Raw genomic sequence first — 21,134 nt, 5'->3', positions numbered from 1 at the left:
GTTTTACCCAACATTTCCTTTTTTTCATTCCTTTGAGTGCCAACATCTCTCTCTCACATATGTTATATAAAGTCAAAAAAAAATTTGTTTAAAAAAAGATAATATTTTCTATATAAGGTAAACATAACAGGTCATTATGACGAATAAGAAGGTTTGCTTTGCATTTGTCACACCTATCTTCAGGGAGATGGGCAGGGTGGGGGTACCTGGAGGCGGTGGGGATGGGCGATGTGGACCGGGGAGGAGGTGGACAGCAGTGAATGTTTTTTTTTATCATATACATCCCCTAACAGTACAGTAAATTAACTCCCTAGAACATGGGTCCTCAAACTGCGGCCCTCCAGATGTTGTGAAACTACAAATCCCATCATGCCTTGCCACAGTTTTAACACTCCCTTATAGCAAAACTGTGGCAAGGCATGCTGGGATTTGTAGTTTCACAACATCTGGAGGGCCGCAGTTTGAGGACCCATGCCCTAGAACAATCTAAGGGGTCAATTTACTAAAACTTCTAAAAATAAGAAGAGGGGATGATGCCCAGAGCAACAAACAAGATTCTGTCTATCATTTCTCAATTGCATGCTAGAAAATTGTAGAGTCTGATTTGTTGCTATGGGCAACATCACCTCTTTAGAAATAATCATAAATTATTTTTGCCAGCTGGCAGGTTCTATATGTGAATGACAATCACAGTCCCCAACCCCTCTACACATTATTGAGCTATTGCCATCTGAACAGTACAGTGAGCAATATGTCAATCCTGCTGACCTCACTGGCCAACAGCGTTTATCATCCGGTCCAATCAAAATGGCATCAGATAATCATCAAGCCCCTTCAAGCTTGTGTGCACCGCAATGTCACATGCTATCAATTAAAACAATCCCACATGACAGGCATCTTCCATTATGATGCGTGGGCGATGCTGTGATGCGTATACCGAACGCAAAATTATATAATGATGCAAATGGTATTTAATGAGTAATTAATGATTCTGAAAATAAGATTGCACAATAGGATGCTAAAGTGAGGTGACGCCGGCTGTCACTGACATCAGGCATGTGACAGACTTTTACAGAATATGGCAGTGTGCACTGAGCAACTCTTAGATAATGTTGAGTAGTACATTTGAGAGAGTCAGCACAATACAATTTGCCCCAATCTACATTTGTCTGTGTTTAATTTCAATTTATTGTAAGATTTACTTTTATTTAATAGATCTGTCTTTCAAGCTAGTGTGGTTTGTTTTGAATCAATTAACCCCTTCACTGGTAATCCTGAGAATTTTCAGGGCTATGCCTTAATGCGCAGGCTGGCAATCCTGGGAAATTCTCGGGATTGCCAGTGTTTAGCGCCGGGCAGCGCTGCTGAGTTCATCGATGAACTCAGCTGGCTTCAGTGCTGCCTGGGTCCCTCTCCACCGCCGCGCTCCCGGCTCACCCCCCCCCCCCCGGCTGTTGCATTACTGTGGCGCCGGCTTATGACAAGCCGGGTTGCCGCATGTTGGGACGGGGCACCGGGGCCCAGGGCCGGGCAGCGGCTGATTGAAGGTTCAGCTGTGGTTTTTTTTAGGGAGCGCTCCCCAGAAAAAACACCCAGTGGGGAGCGCTCCCTAAAAAAAAACCCACCACTGAAGGGGTTAATATACAGATGGAGCCAGCCTCTTCAGCATGGGAATAGCCAGCATTTCCCACAAAACCCGGTACACGCAGGCTGAACAAATATATGCTGCTTAGCAAGCAGGTCTGAATAGGGCCCAAAGTAAAAACCAAACAGCTTCTAACTGTCATGTTACAAGTTGTGCTGGACACATGACTTGAATGGAACATTTACCGTCTATTGGCAATAACATAATACATGTTGGTTTTACCGTGAGAACGTGTGAATGAAGCTGCTGTCTGGCCCCAGAGCCTTGTTATTCCTCCCGGCAACACAGCATTGTCTTGTTTCTGCAGTAAGCCGTTCTACGGACACTGTTCTGTAAAACCGGCCTTATCGTATTGCTTTCAACAAAAGAATACTTAATAGACAACAATGTCAAATATCATGATTTCCCTGATTCTCAATAGCTCAATGATGACGGTAAATAGACAGATACAGATGATTAAGCATGGTCTCTAAAATAAAAAGGTTATGTGTAAAAAAAAACACATTTTAAATGTGAGTATGAGTGTGAGTGTGTGTTTGTGAGTGTGTGATAACACTGGGCAAATCAATGTGGGACTCCGGAAGGGTAAGTATTCAAGAAATGTGTGTGGTGTGGGCAGGGGCGCCGACAGATTGGCCAGGCCCCAGTGAAATGGAGGGGCGTGGCCACCAAACAGGGGCATGGCCACCGAGCAGGGAGGGGCCTCTGAAACAGGGCATGGCCACACCCTTGTGAAAAAAATAAACAGAATTTGTGCAGGGTGCAGGGCAGGGGCGTAACTAGCTATTCGTAGGCCCCATAGCAAAAGTGTGTAAGGGCCCCCTATTTAGCAACAGATGGTGATAAATGTATGGAAAACATATTACTTAGACAGTAAAGATGGGCCCCCTTCAGCTCTGGGCCCCATAGCAGCTGCACCCCCTGCACCTATGGTACTTACGCCCCTGTCGTCTCCAGTGCCTGGCTCCCTGCAAGGGGGGGGGGGGGGGGAGTTGGATAATAAATATATAAAACGCCGCTCGCACAGCCCCCCGCCTACCCCCCTCCTTGCTCGCTGAGTTCCCCACACGGCTATAAATGGATGTTTTGCATAAACATTGATTCGCAGCCTTGGGTGCTGGGACCAAATCATTTGATGGTCACGAACATCAAATGATTTGGAAGGTACATGCAAAACTAAGACTCTCTGGTGTCTTAGCTTTGTATGCTCCCTCTATGGGAGGAGGGCGGGCAGCTGAAACCGGGTAAGCCGCGTCACTGCCTAATTTCCATGGGCGCGTCGCATCGCCGGTGCCCAACGATCCCCGCCTGCACTGGTAGGTGCGAATGGGATGGTACACTCGCAGTTGAACTGTGCCTGTTTGCACCCAGCATATGCAGATGCGCAGAAGAGAAACATCGCTCCCACGTGCGAATGCACGGGAAGTGAGGCGACTAAAATAAGGCCTTACGTGTATTGATGACCAACTAAATGATGCGTTATGATGTAAGTTACTAACAGTTCTCATTATACTGTATTTAAACAAGTTGCAGAGGAAAACTCACAAAGAAACGCCTTTCACGCCACAAAGAAACGCCTCATATATCAGTGGATGACCATTGATTTATTTTGGGCCTGATGAGGCAGACACTAATGCATGGCTGGGACTTTTTGAGGCCTTGCAGTAGAGGTAATATGCAAATGACAGTTTCAGCCTTCGCCTTGTGTACTACTGTGCGCTGTACTGTGCAAGACCTGACGCACCCGCTTTCAATGCTTGTGGGCAGGGCATTGCTGCAAGTGGTTCCATCAGCACTTGTACCAGCCTATGGCAGACAAAGTGTCTCCTTCTGAAAATCATGGTCCCTGTGGCTTTGGATGTGCAGCCGCTTTCAATGGCACCCCCCCCCCCCATGACACCCCCATAAGACCACCTTTTTTGTGCATTCGCTCCAGGCCACCTTTCAATCACTGCCCACAAACACCCCCATCACTGTGCCAGCTGCTCAAACACCAATGAGTCCTTACATAACAGATTTCTGCATACACTCAGTGGCACAGGGATTTACATGGTGTTTTGTGCATGCACAGCAAGAAATACTCAATTTCACAAACTTCCACTACTGATACGCCAACAGCAAAAACATTATCATATGAAATGGGTTTTATAAAAACAGACCCTTAAAGTTGCATTGGTTCTGTTAAGGCTAGGGATGAGACTTCCATACAATTAAAGAACAAATGCAATACATAAACGACAACAATATATACATATATATACAGTATATATATATATATTTACATACATTGAATAAATCGGTTTGTATTAACTACAGTACGTTTAGTATAAATTGTCAGAGGGTACAGGAATATTACCATGCCCTTATGTAAGTAACAGTGTAGAGGCTGAGTTGGGAGCATTGGAAACTTGTCCAACTTGTTAAAATCGTGTTATACTGAAGGTGGAAAATATGTGAAAATGTGAGAGAATAGATTTGGGAGGGGTGCATCCAAACACAAATCTAAATTGCATTGTAAAACTAAAACTGTATGACATGTGTGGACTACATGCAAAAGCGGTCAGTATTTACCATGCTACTTTCTTTAATTCCCAGAATCAGCCCCATAAATTATATACAGTAGCTGCACAGACAGATAACTGCAATTAGATATGATCACACAGACTCGGGCAACATGTGCCACTTCAGCTGCTGCAACCTGTAAGCAAGCTCTGTGAGCCTGCTGTAAAAGTTCCCACAATAAGGAAATACAGAGCAGACTCCCAACCTTTGGACACAGGTGTACAATTAGACCTTTGCTCTCTCCATGGTGCTGAAAATATTCTTATATGGGGTCTGCTCTCTCCATGGTGCTGAAAAGATACTTATATGGGGTCTGCTCTCTCCATGGTGCTGAAAAGATACTTATATGGGGTCTGTTCTCTCCATGGTGCTGAAAATATATTTAGATGGGGTATGGGGTCTGCTCTCTCCAAGGTGCTGAAAAGATACTTATATGGGGTCTGCTCTCTCCATGGTGCTGAAAATATATTTATATGGGGTCTGTTCTCTCCATGGTGCTGAAAATATATATATATGGGATCTGCTCTCTCCATGGTGCTGAAAAGATACTTATATGGAGTCTGCTCTCTCCATGGTGCTGAAAAGATACTTATATGGGGTCTGCTCTCTCCATAGTGCTGAAAAGATACTTATATGGGGTCTGCGTTCTCCATGGTGCTAAAAATACTGTATACTTATATGTAGTCTACTCTCTCCATGGTGCTGGAAAGATACTTATATGTTGTCTGCTCTCTCCAAGGTGCTGGAAAGATACTTATATGGAGTCTGCTCTCTCCATGGTACAAAAAAGATACTTATATGGAGTCTGCTCTCTCCATGGTGCTGAAAATATACTTATATGGAGTCTGCTCTCTCCATGGTACATAAAAGATACTTATATGGAGTCTGCTCTCTCCATGGTGCTGAAAAGACACTTATTTGGAGTCTGCTCTCTCCTTGGTGCTGAAAAGATACTTATATGGAGTCTGCTCTCTCCATGGTGCTGAAAACTATTATATATTTTGAAACAAGACAAATAAAGACATATCATGTTTTCTTCCTATTAAATAAACAACTTCCCCTCCCCCAATCCAAGTCACCATGGTGACACACAGCTAGTGATATCTTTATTAACTCAGTGTAATGCACAATGTTTTTCTTCCCTATCCGTTGCTAATATAGAAATCCTATTTCTAAGAATTGCTCTGCATATACAATAAGTATCGCATAGGTAACACGTAACATGACAATAAAATATCTGCTGCCCCTGTGTCATTCTGGGAAAAGTTGATGGTTTTTCCTTACTATATGTTTGGTCACAGATAATGCAGGATGGACTGAGATGAGGGTGGTCACTAATATGTATTCCCTGCTGGGACAATGATCCCCCCCCCCCCCCCCCACACACACACACACACACACACATAGACACACACCACCACCCCCACGTTACATAATGAGACGTTATGTAAAGATACAATTAGAAACCAAAAAGCAGGACTCACAAAGTTGAAATAAGATATTTTGACATTTGTGGGTACAGTATTGCTATGTGTACGGTTTACAGGTTTAAACGATTCGTTATCTTCCTATCTTTTCATCCAAGAGAAACAGAGGGTTAGATAAGGGACGTTGATTAAATCAGTATGGAAATCTCTAATTGGTTTCCCTTATATGACCCAGGCAGTACATGTAATACAATTAAATATAAATGACACTTTTTAATAATTTGCAGAATTCTAAAGAAAAAAAAATCTTTCATCTTTTTTTTTTTTTTTAAAGTTTGTTATTACAATATATATGTTGGTACCTATAGCTTCTACTGATGTTCCCCTATGGACTTTCCTGCAGTACTTCCTGATCTCATTTGCCCTGTGATATAGGCAATGCGATTGTAGTATGATACTAATGAACGGGCAAGGGAATGATTATTACTAGTGCAACAGGGATATGAAGCATGTACCTTATTTTGATGTGTTGGTCTCAGATCCTCATGGTGTTCTTGCTGAAGTGTCTCTGCTGGGTGGTTGGATGTTCAGTAGCTTGGCATAAAAAAAGGCTTTTTTTAAGTAAAAGATCTGATCAAACCTTGGTCTCCCTCAGTGGTCCTCCATCCTGTTGTACAGACATAGCTCCCCCTCCAAAAACATAGAAAACCACTAGATGAGCCTGAATCAAGTCCTCATTAGCTTTTTGGGCCAGCAAAAGGCAGATGCAATGAATTCAGCCAGCAGGGTCAAAGCCTAACGCTGTATGAAAGCACAGGCAGCAGGTAAAGTGCTGGAAACACGTTAGGAATCGTCAGGAAATCTGCAGATACAATGAATCGGGCTCATTCTAATTGCAGAGGAGATGCTGTGTATGGTGAACCGTGCAGTAAAGGCTGAGGCTGGCGCTGCGCACAGCGCCACCTACTGGGGGAAGGGAAAGATGACAGCATCCCATTGATGTTCTGGATCTGGAATGCTAAATAAATTCAATCTCTGAGACCTTTCATGTCCATTCATGTGGCTGTCGCTGCAAAAAAAAAAGAAAAAGTGACATGACATGTGTACAATAAAGTTGTTTTTTTTTTGCAATACTTTCAAGTTAAAAATTCAGAATAACAGTTTTATGGGAGACTCTTCCACCATGCATTACCATAGGAAATGCATGCAAAAATATTCATTTTTACGCTGCGAGTTGGGGTGTAATTATCACCTTACAACTGCATTAAGTATGTGTCTAGTAAATACTCTATTTAAAAATTTACAATACTCAGGGGACTGGAACAATTCGGGAAAGAAGCAAGGACATAAGAAACACATAACATAATTTTTTAGTATGTGCCAATTTTATAACGCCCGTTGTCGCTGCAGAATGCATTGCTAGTGTTATGCAAATGATTTGGGGGTTAGGCTGCGGGGGGGTGGGGGGGTGGGGGTGTTAGGTAGGTTAAGGTGGCAGCGTACGGGACTTAGGACCAGATGTATCAAGTTTCAGAAAAGTGATAAAATGGAGAATAATAAACAGCCAGCCAATCAGCTCCTACACATGTTACAGGCTGGGTTTGAAAAATGACAGGTACAGAGGGAGCCTTCTTCAGTTGTCTTTCTTTGGAAAGCCATAGTGAGCCAAGGCCTATTGTTCTCGACTGCACTACAATACGTAGAACAATAAGGTAGGGGATTAGCATAGGATTAAGTCTGACAGCTCTGGCTCACTTAATCCTATTAAAGGGCTAGATGAGGATGGCTCTATCTGTAGGTGCTGATTGGCTGGTTGTTTGTCACTCTCCACTTTATCACTTTTTAAAGCTTGATACAAGGCACTAGTAGTGAGGGTTAGGTTCAGGCTGCAGTGGTGGGGGGGAGGAGGTTAGGATGCTAGGTGGGAGGGATAGAGTTGGGGGTTTAAGGGGGAGGGTAATGTGCAATGGAGTTTATGTATTAAGCCTTAACAAGAGATAAATGCAAGGGTGATAAAGAGAGATAAACATCCAGCCAATCAGATCCTTAGTTACTTTTTTCAAACACAGCCTGTAACATGGCAGTTAGCAGGTGATTGGCTGGATGTTTATCTCTCTTTATCACCCTTGCATTTATCTCTTGTTAAGGCTTAGTACATCTGCCCCAGAGATCCTTAAGCAAACTTGTAGGTTTATTGTAGAAACAGCGGTAACCACAGCAACTACTGAAAGAGGGAGGCCGCTAATGTACAGACTCTATATTGTGCCTCCAGGAAGGCTTCATATCCTGTACCAAGATGTCTACCAACCTTTGGACTGCGTATGCATGGTACCATCTTGTCACTGTAGTAGCGTTCCACAGGGGAACACCGTAGCCTTTCTCTTCGCCCAGGGGGCTACAATAACATATAATACTTGCCACATCCAAACTACTGTTCCAGCATCCTGCACCGCTAGCAGTTAGCCAACTGCTGAGCTGTATGAGACCCCGTTCCACTCCATGGGAACCAGAGTGGTTATAACAGTGAGTACGGCTGCACACTGTGTAACATCAGTGAACCACTCCGCTGGTTACGTAACTTGGGATATCTGGCGGTGTGTACAGATACTCTGCTTCAGTATGTACATACAATAACAGGAGTAATAGCAGTGACGTTGGTATGACCGTCCCACAGCAGTAGCAGATACTCTCACTCCTGAGGAGCTCAGATATGCACTTCCATGCGTTACTACAACACACCACAGTGATATACTGTACGCAGAGTCTCTGCTGAGCCTCTTCGGTGCCTGGCCTGCTTCACTTACCTGTAGGAGATAGGAGACATTTTCCCTCAGTGCTGACGGACCTCACAGCAGTCACGTAGACTTTAGCGACTCTTGATCAGGTAATCTTGAGTCATCTTAACTGAATTGGCATTTAGGAATGCAGAGATCTCAGCAGGGCCGGTGCAGGGCCGGTGAATATCAGCTTACTCCTCCCACCACCTCCCACACGCCAATAGCGACTTTCCAGAACCTCAGGTAAACGTGTGTAGGTGGCGTCTTAGAAGATCTACATCTGCCGTTTGCATTACGTTTAGCAATGTACCTCTCTCTCTGAGTGATCTAATTTCTGGAGCCCCTAGGCAGCTGCCTAATGGTAGAGCCGGCCCTTTATCCAAGATAGACTGATAAATGTGATGGGATATTTGTTGTACCCACTGAATAGTTGTGTTATCCTGCTGAGCACTGACTGGCAGTTAACTCATTCTACGGGCCAGATGCACTAAGCTTCAAAAGGGATAAATTGCAGAGTGATAAACAGCCAGCCAATCAGCTCCTGCCTGACATTTTTCAAACACAGTCTGTGCTGTGGCACGCAGGAGCTGATTGGCTGGCTGTTTATCACTCTCCATTTTATCCCTTTTGAAGCTTAGTGCATTTGGCCCTAAGACACATGTCAAAATCCATCGTAACAGGCTCACCATCGAAAGATTTTTACACCGGCACCAGTCATCGCAGATGCCGTGTAACCCTGGACTTACTCTGCGATGGAAGAAGGCATATCCAGGATGGAGCTAGCATCACACACCCTCCTGTAAAACGCTCAGACACGCCTAGTGTTCTCCCAGACACTCCTGGCGTTTTCATAGCCACGCCTGCATTTTCCTGGACACTCCCACTCAACGGCCGGTCACCACCCTAAACGCCTCCTTCCTGTCATGCGTATAGAAAAAGTAGCAGGACTTCATCGCAGGAAGTCCTCACACATGAGTACCATTGGCAGTACGCGTGCGTAGTGTATCGATAATCGGCCGTTGTATGAATTTGCAGCAATCAGTTCTGAATCAGGGTCAAAGTTATGGTCTCTACGTCAAAAGAAGCTGAAAAGAAACATTAAGCAATAAAGTACCCAACCTTTTCTTGTAGCAATTTGTGATTTAATCATCCCAATTATGTACTTTTGTTTATTTACTTAGCATTTCTCTTCTGTGGGGTGAATATTCGGCTCCATGCCCCCTCTTACATGCTATGCTTATAATGACAATGGTTGGCACAGTCTGCCAGCAACTCTGTTAATTAATTTTATTTTCCTCCTATTCATCTTGATGCTGAGCTTGTTACTGTCTGACAAAAGCAAGTTTATTTATTCTTCCATCTCTGATGTGCAGTTGTTAGTGGGAGTTGTGTGTGTGTGCGATGTGGGGATTACACACCCTCACACACATCACTGACCTAGTTAGGGAACACGAAAAGCCTTTATCCTTTTCACTGGCTAATAATCTTTCTCCGAGAGCAAAAAGTAAACTGCATCAATTTTGGATGAGGCGCTACCAGCGGATCCCCAGCTAAGGCGGAACCAGAGACCTACCCAGCATGCATTGCCAGCTGTAGTGCCACAGACTGTTCTTAGGGGCAGATTTATTAAGCTTGGAGAAGAGATAAACTGGAGATAAAGCGAAGAAAAGGTAAAAGGAGATAAAGCACCAGCCAATCAGCTGTGTTTGAAAAAAGACAGTTGGGAGTTAATTGGCTGGTGCTTTATCTCCTTTTACCTTTTCTCCGCTTTATCTCCAGTTTATCTCTTCTCCAAGCTTAATAAATCTGCCCCTTAGTCTTACCACAGTGGCCCTTATGCTGGTTCACTAGCAAAGGCAAATTCCTTCTCAAATGGAAAAAACCATGTGCATTGCAGGGGGGCAGATGTAACTTGTGCAGAGAGAGTTAGATTTGGGTGGGGTTTTACTTCAAAGTGAGATCTATATTGCAGTGTAAAAATAAAGCAGTCAGTATTTTCCCTGCACAGGAACAAAATAACTCACCCAAATCTAATTCTCTCTGCACAAGTTACATCTGCCCCACCTGCAGTGTATATGGTTTTATCCATTTGAGAAGGAATTTGCCTTTGCAAGTGAACCAGAATAAGGGCCAGTAGGTATATCCAAGCATTGCAGGCAATGTTCCCTCTAATTTTACGAAGGCTGTGTGCGGCAAAAGATTTTGGCTGTGCAACTTTTGAAGGAAATTTAAATTTTTGTGCGTCACTTATATATAACTGGAAAATGACGTTCAGCATTTGTGTTAACTTTACTTCAAATTGATATTAAACATTTAAACTTTCAAAACACAGCACACAATGTAGTTAATGGGTGAAACACACATTAATTGAGTCCACAACTGTAAAAAAGGACCACTGCTGCTTTGTGCGCTCTGTTGTAATGTCTGTGCGCATGCTCGTCGAGTTGTGTGCGCGCGCACACGCGCACAGCTTAGAGGGAACACTGATTGCAGGGTGTCATGGCCACAGTAGTAAGACAGGTATTATTACCTTCCAAATGTTTAGCAAGACTGTCACTGCATTCCAGAACATGCTTCCATCAGCGCTGTGTGCGCTCAGCCCGCAGTGTGGGGATCCAGCACTCACCTCTATTCTGCTGCTATATAAGTGCTGGGTAAGTAAAGTCTGTTGCCAGTGCTACTGATCAGACTGTACTACCTGTATGGTGCTCTCTCTCTGTATCTCCTCAAGCTGGTTCCAGGTGCCGTTTCCAGAGCTTACATCCTGCTCCAGAACCTGAGTACTCCAGTGTGCAGCTCGCCTGGCTCCATCGATTTTCCGCCATCCTTATTCACCATTGTGACTTTCTAACACCATCGGTAATTCTTCAGCTCCATCGGTGTTCCACCATCGGTATTTACCATCTGTGATTCTGCAACATCATCGATAATTCTTCAGCTTCATCGATGTTCCACTATCGATATATACCATCGCTTCTTCTTTAGGGTCATCAGCGATTCTTCAGCTCCTTCGTTATTCTTCATCAATATCTACCATCAGTGATTCTCCAGTTTCATCAGTGATCATCAGCGATCCTCCAGTTTCATCAGTGATCATCAGCGATATCGATGTTACACCATCGGTAGGGTCCATCCAAGTCTTCAAGGGTCGGTAGCACTCTGCTGCTTCTTCATATCGAATTTCCTGAGACTGTGTTATTATCCGGACTCCATTGGTGTTCCTAAAGTGCACCATACCCCAATATCTTTACAGTTTATTGTTACCTGGACTCCAGGTACACTTCTTACACTGCACCAATACCATCACTGCTGTTATTATTGTCTGGACCCCTCAGTGTTCTCACATTGCACCAATAGCCAGTCCTACATCTGTTGTTCATTTAATCAGGACTCCATCAGGGTGCTACACTCTACTACCAAGCACGCTGTGCTTTCATAAGACTGCATCGGCGTTCCTATGCCGCACCTCTTGCTTTATTAATGCTCCTCCTATGGTACTGAATCCTGTTGTACTTGTTGCCAATCACATTAACGTCAAGTCTCACCAGTTACCATCTGTACCATCTGTGGCATTAATAAAGACTTGTGCTTTTACCTTGTGGTCCTGTTTCTAACTAACTGTCCTGGGTGCCTCCTGGTGATGCACAGTAGTCTTATCGAGGCACCCCAATTCGTATCCCAGTCAGCTCCTACACATGATAATTTCCAGATCTGATCTGACCACAGTCCTGACACAGGGGAAGCAAAAGTAAAAACACTTACTAGAAAAATACGGAATCAATTCAAATCTACAGGGTGTGAAGAATAGAAAACCAGAAGATGGACAGGCTTTACATTAAGAGGGTCTCACACAACTCCAGAACACGGCCAAGCTTGCAGTATCCATCCTTTTCCTCTCCATGAGCGGGATTCTCTAATACATGCGGCTGCTCATACTGTAGCTGGCATTCGCATAGTTAATAATCGCATGTGCACTAACATGTGCGATTATTAAGGCAAAGGACAGCACTAGTGATAAGAGCTGTCCTTTGCGTTGTGGCCGGCGATGTGCAGCCGGTCCCCCCTCCCTCCCTGGACCCGTACCCGGCTCTGCTTCCTCCTCCCTGCACTCGGAAGAGGTGCAGGGAGGAGGAGATCACTGGTCCAGACAGTACAGCAGGAGTCTGCCCGGACACAGGTGAGGGGGGGTGGCGCAGACCGACAGGGGGTGCGCGGGGCGGCAGGGGATGTGTAACCCCCTGCAGCAAAGATAGATTGACTCTAGGTCGACAGTCATAAGGTCAACAGGGTGAAAAGGTCAACAGGGTCCACAGGTCAACAGTCAAAAGGTTGACAGTGTCAAAAGGGTCGACAGCCAAAAAAAGTTGACAGGGTCAAAAGGTCGACATGAAAAGGGTCGACATGCTTTTTTGTACAAAATTTTGAGTGGACATGTGCCGACAGGCGGTATTTCATACCCTACCATCCACTACGGTGTGGAGGGAGTATAGTAGTGCACTAAGCGGAGCAAGGCACCGAGCCCAAAGCATGGAGAGCGCAGGGAGCCATACGAGGGGATGCAGTACACTTAGATGGTGTCCATGTCGACATATATCATCATAGACACACAAAAAAATGAAAAGCTCATGTCGACCTTTACCATGTGGACCTTTGACCGTGTCAGCCTTTCCACTGTTGACCTTTGGACCCTGTCGACCTTTTCACTGTCGACCTTTGGACCATGTCGACCGTTTGACCAATGTCGATCTTTTGACTGTCGACCATTAGTGGTAGACCAATGTAGATCATTCCTTGCCATGGTCTTCACATGCGCAGACCCCCAAATATCGGAACAGGCCCGAATTCGCCCCTTTCCGAATTAACTAGAATTAGGCCCTTCACGATTGAACTAGAATCAGGCCCTTCATTTCCATAACTTAGGGATGTTTTCCATAGAACATACAGTCTCCCTTAGTGCAAATGGGAATGTTTCCAAATAAGATTCTCCAGTCGTGTAAAGAAAAGACAGTTCCCTGGGTTAGCACAATCTGGAACACTGTTCAATTTCCACACTTTGAGCCCAAAACGACTCACCTAGCTTAACTAGGAGATGTTCACATAAAGGTATCTTTAAACGTTGCTTAGTACAAATCACATGAAAAGAAACACACCCAGGGACAAGTCCCTATTTTTATCAAAAGGTATCTTTTATTGCGTCCTCCACATAGACCATAGGTAGTCACTCCAAATGTAAATAAAACAGATTTATTCTTTAAACACCAGGTGTTAAGGACTCTTCTTTTAATTGGGACCACAGCCTTATCCGTCTATGACAGCTATCTGTGGACGGACTGTATCCTGCTCTTCTCAGTCTGGGTGAGAGAGGAGAATTCAGCTTGTAAGAGTGTGGAGGTCCAACTTTTAAATAATAAATCTGTTTTATTTACATTCGGAGTGACTACCTATGGTCTATATGGAGGACGCAATAAAAGATACCTTTTGAAGAAAATAGGGACTTGTTCCTGGGTGAGTTTCTTTTTTTATGTGATTTGTACTAAGCAACGTTTAAAGATACCTTTATGTGAACATCTCCTAGTTAAGCTAGGTGAGTCGTTTTGGGCTCAAAGTGTGGAAATTGAACAGTGTTCCAGATTGTGCTAACCCAGGGAACTTCTTTTCTTTACACGGCTGGAGAATCTTATTTGGAAAACATTCCCATTTGCACTAAGGGAGACTGATAGGATCCAGGAGATAGCGCTGTGGAGATCCACTTTTTTCTATATACTGGTGTATTTACTTGGGTCTGGTATCCCATGTTGTGGTTTTTCTAGCAACATTCTTTCTATGAGCGCAGGTGGCTACTGTCATTTTCTTGTTATTTGTGCCAGTACATACAGCATTTGGAAGGTGCAAGGTTTCACCTCGTTGCCCCTGCTGCTGACCCCTTTTAGCAATAAGGAGTAAATAATAATTCTGGAAATGTCATTTCCCAGCAATGGACCAATGGAGCAATTTGGCAGCGTGGGCAGTGAAAGGGCTGACGGGATTCTATGTGGCTACGTATACAGCTACATACTGTAAACTGAGATAACAATAAATCTGACCCGACTAAATGTCACAAATTAAAACAGAATAATATACATATTTGTTCTCAAAATGGGCAAAACCATGCTGCACTGCAGATGGGGCAGATGTAACATGTGCAGAGAGAGTTACATTTAGGTGGGGTGTGTTGAAACTGAAATCTGAATTGCAGTGTAAAAATACTCTGCACATGTTACATCTGCCCCACCTGCAGTGCACATGGTTTTGCCCATTTTAAGAACAAATGTGTACTGTGATGGGATCTGAATAAGGGCCTATACCAGGGGTTCCCAATCTTTTTTGAATCACGGCACCCTAGAGTATCAGAATTTTTTCACGGCACCCCTAGGCCAAAAAAAATGTAATTAGATAGGGTTTATATGCAATTCTTAGGGTCAGTTATGTGGTAAAGGGCAGGATTTGCTTCTGTTTGTACACATTTTATGATTGGCAGCCACCAGCACTGGTTTTGCTCATAAATAATTAACCAATAATAATTTGAGTTGGTCCTGGACCACCAACTCAGGGCACCCCTGCAAGTTTCCCAAGGCACCCCAGGGAGCCACGGCACACAGTTTGGGAACCACTGGCCTACACACATAGATGGTGGGTAAACTCTGTTAAGTTCAATAACTGAATTATTATTATTATATCAACACACAGATTATTGCTAGGAAAGACACATTAGTAAGAATGAACCGCTCTCATGCTCGGGATCTCAGAGAGAAACACCGGGCCCAAGATCCGTCTGTAAATCAGTAGAAGGAATGTTCTGGAGAACTGCAGGAACACCAGACTGTGTGGCATTGGGCCATTGTCCTGCTGGTAACACAATGGCTCAGTCCCGGATCGCTGACACCAGCGGCATACAGGACACGTGTCCTCCTGGCTCAGTGGCCTGCTCAGCAGTGTGTGCTTGTAGCCTGGGGCCGGCTGTGTGATTGCATGGAGCTAGACAATCAGTACAATGGATAATTGGAGAGATCGATCCACAGAAATATTCCTTTTGCAAATGAAGTTCCCTGGAAGGTTTTCTCCCTCTGGCGTGGTATATTAAGTCGACAATATCTAGGTCAACACCAAAAGGTCGATATGCACATTGGTAAAATGTCGACACAAGCAAAATGTCAGAATGAAAAAGGTTGATGCGTGACAAGGTCGACAAGAGGTTTCAAATGTTTTGGTGTCAATGTCGACATGGGCATGTGTACCGATTGCTCACCATGTTTCGGCCCAGGTGTTTTGCTTCGCTACTGTTGTGCTCGGAACAATTTATCGTTCCCAGTCCACGTGGATGGTAAAGCATAAAAAAAGTAATGTGTGGACGTCAGCCATGTTTTTTTTTTTTTTGCTTGTGTGGACCCTTTGACCATGTCGACTGCATGGTGTCGACATATACATTGTCTATCAGCCACCTGGATACCTTTTGTCCAGTGGCGTAACTACTGTAAGGCAGCCCCAGCTGCCGCTTGGGGGAGCAAGCCACAGTGGGGTCTATGTGGGCGCCACCACCCGCTGGTTTTTATATAATTATCCACTATCTATGGTAATACAGAAGTCTTCCCCAATGATATCATTTTGGTGAGGGTTTACGCAAGGGGGACTGTGATTTAGGGATGGCCGTATGTGGGATACCCATTGATGGTACCCATCGATGATGGGTACCGCAGTGGGGTGAAGCCATCTGCAAGTGAAGCATTGATGGTTTCACCCACCGATGGTCACCCCTGCTTTACAATACTGTAGGCTGTGGGCCAATAAGAGCCTGGAGGTGGATCTTTGCAGGGGTGTCATGGGTGGAGCTAAGCTCTGTATCTAGGGACTTTTGTAATTAAAAAAAACATCTGGTTCTCTCCCATAGATGACAAAAGTATTCAACATTGGTCCTAGCCCATCAGTGGTTTTGAATTATCAATAGTCGATGGTGATTCAGCTAGAAAATAAAATGTTGGAAAAATTTTATATTGCGCCATTTGTTGAAGTGGTTCTTGCACGATTGTCATTTCATTTAGAGCATTAATTCATTTAAACTAACCACCGCTATAAATCTAATGTCTACCACGATGGAATGGTTCCAGCTGCAGTAAATCAGGGGCTATTACATTTCTCAACAGTATTATATATTTAAAGATTTAAAACCTTAAAAATAAAATTAATATGTCCTTGTAACTTATCCTGCATACAGGGGCTGTAGGACATAGGGGGGAATTTACTAAAGGAAATTTGTAAAAAATAGGTGTATTTGTATTCAGAAATACACTTATTTTTGACATTTACTATCCCGAAAATACGGCAGTTCGTATTTGTATTGATGTGCTATCAATACGAATTGCCATATTTAAGGGATAGTAAATGTCAAAAATAAGTGTATTTCTGGATACAAATACACCTATTTTTTACAAATTTCCTTTAGTAAATTTCCCCCATACTGTTCAGAGGTGTAGATTTAGGTGGAACAATCCCAATTTGAGGTCTCCGTCCCACATCTCTGGGCAGGAAACTTGGAAAGTAACTAGAAGATGTCGCCCCCCCCATCCTGTTAAAACAGTCTCTGGTGTCCCCCCCAGAGCAGTCTGGAATGGATACAGGGGGAGGCAGGTGGTACCTTGGCAGAGTGGGGTACGGGCAGAGTGAAGCGCCCGGGGGCTGTGGGTGCAGCGGCGGAGCTGGCAGACTGCAGTGTCCGGGAAGTGCTGAGTGTGTGGACACTGCAGAGAACAGCGGCAGAATTTGACATTTCAAAAGATAGGCCGCTGAAAAAGAAAGCACTCTCAGCCAATCAGCAGCCGGCTGTCTGCAGTGTCCACTCATGCAGCTCTTCCTGGACACTGCAGACTCCCTGCTCCACCGCTGCACCCACAGCCCCCAGGCGATTCACGCTGCCCAGGTACCACCACGCCTCCCCCTGTACCCATCCTCCGGATCCCGCAGGTTACAGCACCGGGACCCTGCGCCCGCTATGGATCCTGCTCCCCCCTGCCACCGCTTGGGCTGCGGAGCCCTAGCTATGCCAGTGGCACCAGGGTTCTAGCTGAACATCGTATTTAGGGGCCAATTAATCCCTGCTTGGTGAGCAGCGAATTCCCTCCAGTTTTTGATGGTGGGGGAGTGTACATGCGCACAGTCGCTCACACACATGTGCACACCCCCAGAGCGAACTTTTTCGGTGAGTTTAAAACTACAAATGCGCCCATGGAAACATGGGGTGGACACTTGTGAATGCAGGTGTAGCCCTGCCTGTTTGGAGTGGGTGGATGGCATCAGCGCTTGCCCCAAATGTAATTTTCCTCTGTGCGGCCGCATGCGAGCGGATATGTAAGCGCACACATCCGCGCCCATTGTGTCGCAGGGACACAGTCGAGGGTGCTTGCATATAGTCGGGCTCTGACTGCTCCCCGGCCATGCTGCAGCGAGAGGGAGTGAGGCTGGGATCTAATTCGAGTGGACAGTATGTGGGGCCCCAGATGTTTGGGGGCCCTGGGATGACCACCCCTGTCACTTAGTGTTAATAAGTAGTTGGCCGTAAAGCCTGAGCCCATTATAAGTGACTCTGGTCATTAGGCCTAGGTCACTGTGTATTAGGTAAGGTAGACAAATGCCTGTTGCCACTTAAATGCAGACCTAGGGGCACGTATGTATTACATACTCTGCACCAATTACTGATACGCCGATGTCTGGGAAGGGGCCACTTACGGCTTCTCCAAGGGCCTTATTTTGGTTCATTCTTTCTGACAAAATCCTTCTTAGATGGACAAAACCATGTGCACTGCAGGGGGGGGCAGATGTAACATGTGCAAAGAGAATTAGATTTGGGTGAGTAATTTTGTTTCTGTGCAGGGAAAATACTGACTGCTTTATTTTTACACTGCAATATAGATCTCACTTTGAAGTAAAACCCCACCCAAATCTAATTCTCTCTGCACATGTTACATCTGCCCCACCTGCAATGCACATGGTTTTGCCCATCTAAGAAGGATTTTGTCAGAAAGAATGAACCAAAATAAGGCCCCAAGAGAGTGATGTGATGTCCCAGGACCCAGTATTATATGGCCGAGTAAAGTCTCCATCAGGTGTAATTTACTCTCTATTTCTCCTCTCTCCCCAACTAAACCTCATATCACCAACTCTTGCAGCCGCTGTCCTACACAATCACATCTCATGCAGCCGCCATACTACACAATCACAACTCTTGCTGCCGCTGTACTTCACAATCACAGCTCATGCAGCCGCCATACTACACAATCACAACTCTTGCAGCCACTGTAATACACAATAACAACTCTTGCTGCTGCTGTACTACACAATCACAACTCTTGCTGCTGCTGTACTACACAATCACAACTCTTGCTGCTGTACTACACAATCACAACTCTTGCTGCTGTACTACACAATCACAACTCTTGCAGCCACTGTAATACACAATCACAACTCTTGCTGCTGCTGTACTACACAATCACAACTCTTGCTGCCGCTGTACTACACAATCACAACTCTTGCTGCCGCTGTACTACACAATCACAACTCTTGCAGCCACTGTAATACACAATCACAACTCTTGCTGCCGCTGTACTACACAATCACAACTCTTGCTGCCGCTGTTCTACACAATCACAACTCTAGCAGCCGCCGTACTACACAATCACAACTCTTGCAGTCGCTGTACTACACAATCACAGCTCATGCAGCCGCCATACTACACAATCACAACTCTTGCAGCCGCTGTACTACACAATCACAACTCTTGCTGCCGCTGTACTACACAATCACAGCTCATGCAGCCGCCATACTACACAATCACAACTCTTGCTGCCGCTGTACTACACAATCACAGCTCATGCAGCCGCCATACTACACAATCACAACTCTTGCAGCCACTGTAATACACAATAACAACTCTTGCTGCTGCTGTACTACACAATCACAACTCTTGCTGCCGCTGTACTACACAATCACAACTCTTGCTGCCGCTGTGCTACACAATCACAACTCTTGCTGCTGCTGTACTACACAATCACAACTCTTGCTGCCGCTGTGCTACACAATCACAACTCTTGCTGCCGCTGTGCTACACAATCACAACTCTTGCTGCTGCTGTACTACACAATCACAACTCTTGCTGCTGCTGTACTACACAATCACAACTCTTGCTGCCGCTGTGCTACACAATCACAACTCTTGCTGCAGCTGTACTACACAATCACAACTCTTGCTGCCGCTGTGCTGCACAGTCACACTTTCCCATATCTGCCTGTTTCCACAACATTGTATAAGGCAATTGTTCCGCGATAGACCGTTAGTATGCTAATTTGGCTTCCCTGAGTACTTTGCAGCACTTTCAGGCACACTGTACAGACGGAATAGCAGACGTTAGGAGGGAAAGTGTTTGTGATCATGTTTAATTTGGGAGTTGGTAAATCTCAAAAACTTCATTTAATTGTGATTTCATCAATCAAAATGATTTCCTAAAATATGCTAATGAAGTGATGAAATATGTTACAGACCTACATGATGCTACATGTAATGGGATTCTTTACTTTTATTAACCCCTTTGCTGCTGAGTTATCTCACTCCTCTGCTGAGGCCATTTTATCATATTTGCACTCATTGCAAATCAATTGCATTAAATCGCCAGTGACAAGATGACGCGTTTCATCGTGAATAACATATTTACATCCTCTGCCCACTTCATATGATAAATGAGCTGATGTGTGTGTAACCCAAAACATGGTGGCAGTTGGCAGTGATATGAGTTCCCAGCAGCAAAAGTGCGACAACAGTGGCAGCTTCTGGGTACACATATCTGCCCAGCGTTGGGATAGAGTGTTGGGACGCAGTGCTGATCATCGGGCCGGAAGTGATTTCACAGACCGGCGGCCATAAAGCAGCTTTGTCATTTTGAATTTATCAGCCAATCAGAAGTAGCTGTGGAGTCAATTTTAATGTAGCAGCTAATTAGAGCAGCCACACCGAGCCATGGCGTGTCTTAGCTCCGCCCACTCATGTAATTTTATATTAGACTCTGCCAGGGCCGGATTAAGGATTGCGGGGGCCCAGAGCAACTCATTTGTGGGGGCCCGACCAAATAAGCACAAAAGAGAGATAGAGGAGAAAGAGACTAGAGGCAGAGAGATTTAGGGGCATATTTATCAATCAATATTTGAGGCTAAATCCCCGAAAACACCCATTTTCGAGGGTCAGCCCCAAATATTAAGTATCACCCAAATGTATCAGGAGGGACTGCAGCCGGAATATCCTGTCCCTGCTTTTGTCCCTCCAGCAACGCCGCCAGCCGCATCCCCCATAGGTTTCTCTCACCCGGAAAGCAATGTGCTTGTATTGAGTAGCTCTGTAATACCACTTTTACACCAAAACACTGTCTCGTCCCCAGGTGTTGGACCCAGATCCAACCCGGGTGTGACCAGGCGATTGACACCTTTTTACACAGGCATCCCCCCAAAATAATTCTTGCCGGGTGAGTTCGGTGGAGGTGGGTCCTGAGCCGGTGCTTGGAGATAACACCATCTCCGAGCCCAAGCATAGTACAGCAGACAGCAGCGGAGGCTGTATGCACCCCCTGCTCAACCTCCAGACAGACTGCAGGATGCTGCAGTCGGGAGGTATAGGCTCCCCCATTGGTGGAAATAGGTCCTGGGTCAGATG

General features: G+C 45.0%; 1 protein-coding gene across 2 annotated transcripts in view; it reads right to left on the bottom strand.

Annotated features, from left to right (window-relative positions):
* The window catches only part of KCNJ6 (potassium inwardly rectifying channel subfamily J member 6), a 200,702-nt gene extending 194,116 nt beyond the window's left edge, over positions 1–6,586 (bottom strand). For both annotated transcript variants that reach the window (XR_014470243.1, XM_083171702.1), the window contains exon 1: positions 6,150–6,586. The gene's annotated coding sequence lies outside the window, so the exon portion shown is untranslated. The remainder of the gene's footprint in view (positions 1–6,149) is intronic.
* Between the last annotated feature and the right edge of the window lie 14,548 nt (positions 6,587–21,134).

The sequence above is a fragment of the Crinia signifera genome, chromosome 2, assembly GCF_055691185.1.
Source record: "Crinia signifera chromosome 2, ASM5569118v1, whole genome shotgun sequence".
Taxonomy (NCBI): domain Eukaryota; kingdom Metazoa; phylum Chordata; class Amphibia; order Anura; family Myobatrachidae; genus Crinia; species Crinia signifera.
This window is presented reverse-complemented; position numbering and strand designations above follow the sequence as displayed.